This window comes from Plutella xylostella, chromosome Z (assembly GCF_932276165.1).
Source record: "Plutella xylostella chromosome Z, ilPluXylo3.1, whole genome shotgun sequence".
Taxonomy (NCBI): Eukaryota; Metazoa; Arthropoda; class Insecta; order Lepidoptera; family Plutellidae; genus Plutella; species Plutella xylostella.
In genome coordinates this window covers 6,121,227-6,129,865 of record NC_064012.1, presented here as the reverse complement: position 1 = coordinate 6,129,865, position 8,639 = coordinate 6,121,227, and the positions used below count along the sequence as shown (strand labels likewise).

Below are 8,639 nucleotides of genomic sequence, written 5' to 3'. Positions count from 1 at the left end.
TTTTAGTCTTAACCTAAGCAAAAAAAAATGTATGTGATGATAATGATCACCTAATACATAACAAATTTTATCGAAACATACATACGACAAAAACATAAAAATGAATTCGCATCTCAACATATTCCGCCTCCACTGAGAAGCCACAGAACCTCTTAACTTGCCACCGAGCAACTTGCAAAGTCTACTAAAATATTAACAAAGTCAAACTTACCCCAGCTCCCTGCATCTGTACTGACATCTTGTTGCAAAACACAGCATTAAACTTTCATACATCAATTACTACCGAATTTCGGCTTAACTATAGTCTCCAATACTTAACCATTTCCCCGTGGCCCACTATAATGGCTATTAATGATCCTTTCCACGATACGGGTAAGATAACAAGCGAAGTTACGTGGTTGGAGCGGCTCTAATTTGATTGCAATTAGTGTTACTGACCAAACCGAGTGCCGCTAATACGGGTTGTTGGCAATACTTATACAGCTGCCATTTTGAGAAACGTGTCGAAACTAGTGTTTACGTTCACGTGGACATTTTGTAGTGGAATGTGGTAGTTGTTGTGATTTTCTGTGATATTCATATGTGATGTTGTGGAATGTAATTTCTAATACTTAATTAATATTTATTGTGATTGCAATGACATCTTGGCTTCATCGATGTTTTTTTACATAATCATTGTACCTTAAATAATTATCTACCATCGAAACCTACGAAAATTGAATAAAAAACATAGCACCAAAAATAAGACAAGATAGTGGAAAATGGGGACAGCACTTCCTCCACAAGAGAGTGTTATTTGATTATTATTAAGACGTGAACATTCAAGTACTGAGAACAATAATTATCGGGTTCCCCTCATATCGCCTAATCTTTATTGCCCAAAATTCGTTACGCATAACTCGTAAGGTCTAAACTTTTTTGGTCGAATAATCACTTTGCCAAGTCTTACGTGGCATAAGGCTCGTTTCGCCTAAAACTCTTTTGGCACAATCTTGAAACACGTAAGTCTCGTTTGCTCAAATTGTTCGTATAGGTATAATCTTGTTTTTCCTAATATTATGTAAATAAATAATATGTTAAGTATGTAAAATGTACAAATTGTGGTATTTTTCTCCTACATCCCTTATATCACGATATTGAATTATCAAAATATCGAAAGTTAATGACCATTATAATTATTACAAACGCCATTAAACCCCATGGGATCGAAACCTAAAGATAGGTGCGACGGCGAGCAAAGCGAGGAGGAGCGTGTTAGGTGCACATGTTCGTCAAAAGCAAAGCGGAGCGCAGCGAAGCGGAGCGGAGCGTTTTCCACATACAAGGAAACAGTACAAGGCACCAATAAATCCCGAATATTATTACTTTATATATCCTACTATGGCATAGCATTATTAGACTAATCAAGATTTGGCCATGTCATTATTAGGCTAAACAATATTATGCGAAATCTCATTTTACTAAACGAGATTTATGCCATACGATTTTCGGCGAAACGAGACTTTGAACAAACTTTACTATGCAATACGAGATTAGGCAAATAAATATTATGCCAAAAAAGGTAGAACCATAATTATCTTTAAAAACGTAATATTGAGCTTAAAGGTTTGTTTCACAATATCTGGATAATGGCTACCAGTAGGACAAAAGAACGTTGTCAGTCTCTGTAATTATTTTTGAACAGTGACAGCATGTCTCTTATCCCATACGTACCCATAAAACATACTTAATTCAGACATTGTGAAACTGGCCTTAAAGCTTTGACCGCTAACCACAAAACTCTCCGACCGATCGCGGTCTTACCCAGCAGGTAGACCGCAGTATCTCATGTCAAGAATTCTTTTAACCAGTACTAACAAACTTATTTTTGGTTCTAACCGCACATGAGACCGCAAAATTATGGCTTTATTAACGTATGATGTAAATTATGTCTAGCGGTACAGGGGTAATGTTTGCGCATAAAGTATGCAAAATTTTATAGATTGTCAGTAGGTTGGCAATTAGATTTAAACACGAGGAAATGACATATTCTAATCTATTAGTAAGTACCTGCATTGCGATTCTATAGGTATAAAGCTAATTGTCCAAACTCGATTCTGAATCCGGAGTGAGTTTCAAATTGGCATTCTGTAATTTCCGTAGACACATCGAATTTCGAGGTTTTGACAAATAATGTATGAGATGACATATAATGTCATAACTGTTCGAACATGAAGTGAAAGGTGAAGGGAGAATGAAGATCGAAGTGAGATGTCTGATTTTACAGAATCACAATGCTGCACCTGGCTCTCTCAAGTGGAACCTTTGTGCATATAGACTGTATTATGTTATAAAAGATTCTTAATTATTAATTAATACGTAGTTATTTAAAAAGAACTAATTTATCTTTTGCTGCGAGTTGTGTGTTACGCGTATGTAACCAGCCATACATAAAACTCCTAAAATTAACCGTCTTAACTTAAGCGATAAGCAAACCTCACATCGTATTAATTTATTTGTATGATGATGTTCATAATTATAAAAATCACAATAATGTAATAGTTAGAACATGTATGCCTGTAGGTATATTATAGGTAAATAAATAGTACTATACTCTCGTATATTAATTATTTCACTTTTTCACTGAATTAAACAAAATTCTTCCCATATAGTCAAGTATTTTTAGTGACTGTTTCTGTATCGTGTTATAGAAAAAACATTTAAGTACATGTATTGTATTCAATTTATTTCGTTGGAACTGTTTTCAAGTTACCTACAAATAGAGCCAAATATAAACAACTTTACTGATAAGTCGTATTACGAATAAGGTGACTTCAGAAAATAGATATTTGGCATTACTGTGAAAGTTTTCTCGACTTTTATAACAAATATAGTTTTTATCCGAACTAATATTATAAATGCGAAAGTAACTGTGTCTGTCTGTCTGTTACTCTTTCACGACAAAACTACTGAACGGATTTGAATGAAATTAGGTATACAGATGGTCTAGAGCCTGGGAAAGAACATAGGCTACTTTTTATCCCGGAATTCCCACGGTAATACTTTTTAAGGCGAAGCCAAGCTCGCGGGAACAGCTAGTACTTAATAAGCCTCTATTTGTAAACCCATAGCGACAATTTTACAGTTATGACGACAATTTTTTGAACCTATGCTACAAGAATGCTACGCGGTGCTACGAGATTACTACGCAGTGCTACGAGATTGCTACGAGCTAGATTTTACCTCGCTCTATATGGAATAGGCTACGGTCGTGCCATTATACAATACAATCCTCTTTATTTGCACCAAAAAAACAGAAACAAATACAAATTAAACTTAAAAATAAAATTAGTACAAAAAGGCAGCCTTATTGCATATAGCAATTTCTACCAGACAACCTTTGAATGGAAGAGAATTATGTAAATTAAAAAAATAGGATTGTTATCATTATCATCACCAATCATCAACTATACAATGTATCTAAAGCTAACCTAATCTACAAGCGTGCTAAACGGTGTTATAAATAGACTACATGCGTACTACAAATGTGCTACGGACGTGCTTTCGTAGCCATTCATGCTACGAGCGTGCTACGTGGGACGTGAGTTCTATGCAACTTTATAATTCAATATAAAACTTTATGGTTTTCATAATCATAACAAGTCAACGTCTCCACTTCTGAGGCACTGTCTTCTGCCAATGATGCCCTAGTCCACCACGCTGGCCTAGAGCTATGACCTAGAGCTACATTCGTACGATTACGGCTTGGTATTTAATGGTTTTCCTAAATAAATTTAACATTGACGATAATACATTTTTTTAAAGGTGATCGATAAAATAATTGTATTGAGACTGGTTAATTTTTAATAAGTGTCTATGAGAAGAGACTAACGTTAAGCTTTAGATTTAAGTTCCAGTCTAGACAGAGTATTATCTTTTTCCAATGGATTAGAGATTAGAGTATCAATTAAAAAATTAATCCTTTACATTTATTAATAAAAATGTACAAAAATATTGTGATAAAATTTTGAACACCTGGCCAATACGCCTCATTTTACCTACTAATACTAATACTCAAAACACACGCACACGCACTCACGCCTTGTAGTACAAGTCCCTTGCGGGGTAGGCAGAGGTGCATTGCTGCACCCACTTTTCGCCAGAGTGTTATGTTAGTCCCAATGTAATAGGGGCCGGGCCTATTGCCATTTTACGGGCACATCCAAGACCCGAGAACAAATATCTGAGACGACCGAATGGCGTAGTGGTTAGTGACCCTGACTACTGAGTCGATGGTCCCGGGTTCGATTCCCGGCTGGGGCAGATATTTGTTTAAACACAGATATTTGTTCTCGGTCTTGGATGTGCCCGTAAAATGGCAAAAGGCCCGCCCCCTATTACATTGGGACTAACATAACACTCTGGCGAAAAGTGGGTGCAGCAATGCACCTCTGCCTACCCCGCAAGGGAGTACATTAGTACAAGGCGTGAGTGCGTGTTTTTTTTTTATTTTTTAACAAATATCTGCCCCAGCCGGGAATCGAACCCGGGACCATCGGCTCAGTAGTCAGGGTCACTAACCACTACGCCATTCGGTCGTCTACTAATACTCATACTGATCAAATTAAAAAAGTAGCTTAACCAAAATATCCTGTATTATATTACCACTTTTGGAACAAGTTCCTATTGCTTATAATTGAAGCGAATGATGAATCAAGCCTATACATTAATGTGAACCTAAGATTCCACAATGGCCCACCCACAGAGGGGAAGTAGAAAATCATCAATATTCATGTAAATGTTATTTAAATGCGTTAAATAACAACAATTATTTTCTCCGCTGAGGAAATATTTAAAATTAATTATTTTTATTTAGTTAGTTATTATTTTTGTCTTTTTTTATTAGTATAGCTCCGGTGGGACGCGATGGCAATATTAACTTCAACAGAAAGCCAGATATAGAAAACCCTCATAAAATCTTAGAATTTCCATGTCGTCATTAAGGCATAGAGAATGTTGCAGTTAAAAGGGTACACCAATATTTTTTTAACATTTCACTTTACCACGGTACATTCTGCGTAAAAAGCTTTATAGATGGCCAGATCATAAAAAAATGGAATGTGAAAAATCTGTAGTAGGCGGCGCTTTGGTGGAGCTTTCCCAGCAATAAAGCTCTTTGTCTTTTTTTATTGCCCTTCGTCGGAGTTAACATAGTCGCTTTCAGGTTTCTATTTGGTGAAATTCCTAAAAAGATTTTTTCAATTTTTCAATATTGCGGATGGACAGACAGTGTACAATTAACAAAATCAAAAAAGTGGCAAAATTATTCAATCATTTGCCTTTTTTCAAATTTGTTGTTTTTAGTAAGAACTTATACGTTTATTTATATATAAGCTTGAATGTGTTGTTTAAAATTCGTAACGCAAGTAAATATTTTATTTGTATTTCTCATAAATTTTTCATAAAGTTAAGACTTTAATTTATAAAAAAAAACTAGACAGACATTCACTAAGTCGGTATATTATTTTTAGTTTATTTTATTTTTACTATAATATATTGTGTGTATATAAAAAGAAACGGAGAACGTGCATGTACCATGTAATTCACGAAAACAATTATAAGAGCATATAGGTAGCTGAAATGACTCAATCGCGCCTCGTAGCCGAGCCATTTAGAGATTATAAATAAACAAAACGATTAACTAAATATTTTCCTAAATAATAATCATAAGTAAGAAGTTTCCTAAAGCTCAAAAAAATATACCCATAAAAATACGATGGCGCTTGAATTTTATGCCGAAAAAGGACATGTTTTTATCCGTCTTAAAATTCTTACTTAATGATTCCTAATAAGATTGTGCCTCCTGGCCAGTGGAGATATTGGGGAAGCGGGGCGAGCGATGAGCGGGGGCGGGGCGCGGCAGCAGGCTGCGAGCGGGCTGGTGCCACCCGTCACAGTTCAGTCGCGCTTCATCCCGGACGCACGGCTCTACGGAAACGCTCAGGCTACTTTCGCGCCTAGAATGTAAAGTTCGCCTGTCAGTTAAAAAAAGCCTCAAGCTGACTTCCACTGTGTTAAAAGTTTTCCGCTCGTTTTCGCTGACCGCGGGTGAACTTAACCAAAGTTCAGCCGGTAAGTTTCTTTATTTTTATTATTACTATTTAAAATTAAGTTAAAGGCGCGTAAAAGTTTGAGTAGGGCGGCGGCGGTGGCGGCGGGCGCGGCGGCGGCGGCGTCGCAACAGGTAGGGCGGTATCGAGCGAGACCTTCACTTTTACTTTTCGTTGAATCCGTGGTAATCCCCTGGCCCTCTTCACGCTCCATTATCGGGAACAAACTTAGCTGTTTATGTTTCCATCAATCGACCATTTATCCGGTAATTATTTGTACGAAAGTTCGATTACAGCGTCCCGTGAGAGAAAGTTTATGGGCCGTTTCGAATAGATAACTGTCAATGGAATTAAACCTGTTGAATTTATCGCCTCCGTTCCGCGGCGGGCGTGATTGATTGCAAGCGCTCCGCTGGATCACTGGGCCACGCTCACTTTATTCCTTTTCAATATTCTGGGCGTGGATTAATTTATTTAAAATAATTTTTTAAAAAAACAATTGTTAACCGTCGCCAAACTGTATTAGAGTAAATTTATTATTATTTGGAAATCGGATGGGTAAGCGTGTTCTGGAGTGGCGTCCGCGACTAGGCAAACGTAGTGTAGGTCTCTGGCTAGATGGGGTGACATCTTACGAAAGGTGTGGATTGCTGGTAATGATTGGATGCGGAAAGCTATAGATCGCATTCAGCGGCGTACTTTAGGATAGACCTACTGCCTGCAGTGGACTGCTATTGGTTGATGAAGAAGGAGATATCTGGAATATATTAAACGGTTTAAGATTATGTTGAAGTTTGTTAACTTTTACAGACTCAAAATATTTAAGATGGTTCCTACACTGATTGGTGTAAATTATTGTTAATTTAGTTAAATTTGATTATGATAATACGGCAGCGAGCATTCTAACTAAATTAATATGTATTTTATCCTATAATCTTAAATGTCAGGTAAAATTTAAGAATTTTATTTGCTATAATTAATTCCATCGGTGAAAAACGGATGCTATAAAAATTTATGAATCAAGCATTCAAATTTGATCTTAAAAATACTCGAGCGTTTTTATTTGCCGTATCGCAGCCGCTTTACCGATGCAAATAGAGAATAATAAAGTAGTCTGTGTCCACTTTACATATTTTCCGTGGAACATACTGATAGTTATTTGAGTATTCACTTTAATAACATTATTTCCTGGTTATTCGCCTTTCGATCGTTGATTTTTGTATCGTTCTTTTTTATCATTGGTGAGCGGAATTGAGGGTATTATTGTGCTTGGTACTTTTATGACGTCATGGGGAAATGTGTTGCGCTGTGCTTGGTTCGGTTTCCGGCCGTGACTTATTTGTAATTTTTGCATAAAAGTAGATATATTATCTTGGTCTTGGTACTCCCAGATGGATGATAGTAGATAGAGTACTTACTTTTTATTTGTACACCAGGAAATAATCAACTATTTGACATGATAACTTGTAAGGCGGTCTTATAGCAATATGTTCCAGACAACCATTGGATGGATGGACTAAAAGTATTTGAATTTATGGGTATAGTTTAGATAAAGAGCAATGGAACGGTTCATTTAATTTGCAAACATTATTTGCGTTTTTAAGTGGCAATATTCTGATGCGCTGTTAAATGTAAGTGGGTAATTCATTATAGCCGAAGTCATTAAGCTAGCCTTGTCCGTTTAGGAGTATTTTGGTTGTATGATCTCTGGAACTTTTACATTACTCGCGAGTGTATTAGTAATCCGTTGGGTTTATCTTAGTACCGAGGACAAATACGATGCACCGCCGGGACGTCGTACAAAGAGTTTGTTGGATAGCCAACTAATAGTTAACCATTACTGAAGATTTCCAAAAAAAAAACAATTCCGAAAATCAGCTGTCTTTCTTTTTTCTTTTAACAGCTGTCTGCGATTGATTTTTACGGTACGGCTTTCAAATGAATCTCTTATCTCTGTAGCCTCGCCCAGCTGAAAGTGTTATAGGTACAGGGGGAAGCTCTATATCACGAAAAACTAAGTTTCCTTCTTTCTCGTTGTATTAAACGTGCCGATTGCACGACAGCTCTCTTTCGTTCGTTTTTCGTCAGTATAGAGTAACCCTCGGCTCGCCTGACCGCCGCCCGCTTAGGTACGCTACCATCACCGCCCACACTTGTCTACATACGATGCCTAAGACGTTTCTACGAATAAGAACATAAATTAAATTTTTAAAAAGTTACTTACCTCCTTACGTTCAATTAAGTTCCGGAGCACTGCTGTGCGAGCTACGAATCTTTGGTGTATAAAACGAACCGATTGCACGACAGCTCTCGTTCGTTCGTTTTTCGTCAGTATAGACTAACCCTCCTGGCTGGCCTGGCCGCTGCCCGCCTAGGTGCGCTACCGTCACCGCCCACACTTGTCTTTCACATACGACGTAAGAAAGCTCTCTCTACGAATTACGAATCCTCGTACACGTCGTCGGTAAATTCTTGTTTTTTCTGCCGCGGTAGCCGACTCTTACAGTGGTGATTTTTCAATAGTAGGTACTTACTATTATAATAAGTAAT

General features: G+C 37.1%; 1 protein-coding gene across 1 annotated transcript in view; it reads left to right on the top strand.

Moving 5' to 3' along the window:
* Positions 1-5,948: 5,948 nt before the first annotated feature.
* Positions 5,949-8,639, top strand: part of LOC105380227 (SCY1-like protein 2) — a 124,658-nt gene continuing 121,967 nt past the window's right edge. The window contains exon 1 of the mRNA XM_048632577.1: positions 5,949-6,111. The gene's annotated coding sequence lies outside the window, so the exon portion shown is untranslated. The remainder of the gene's footprint in view (positions 6,112-8,639) is intronic.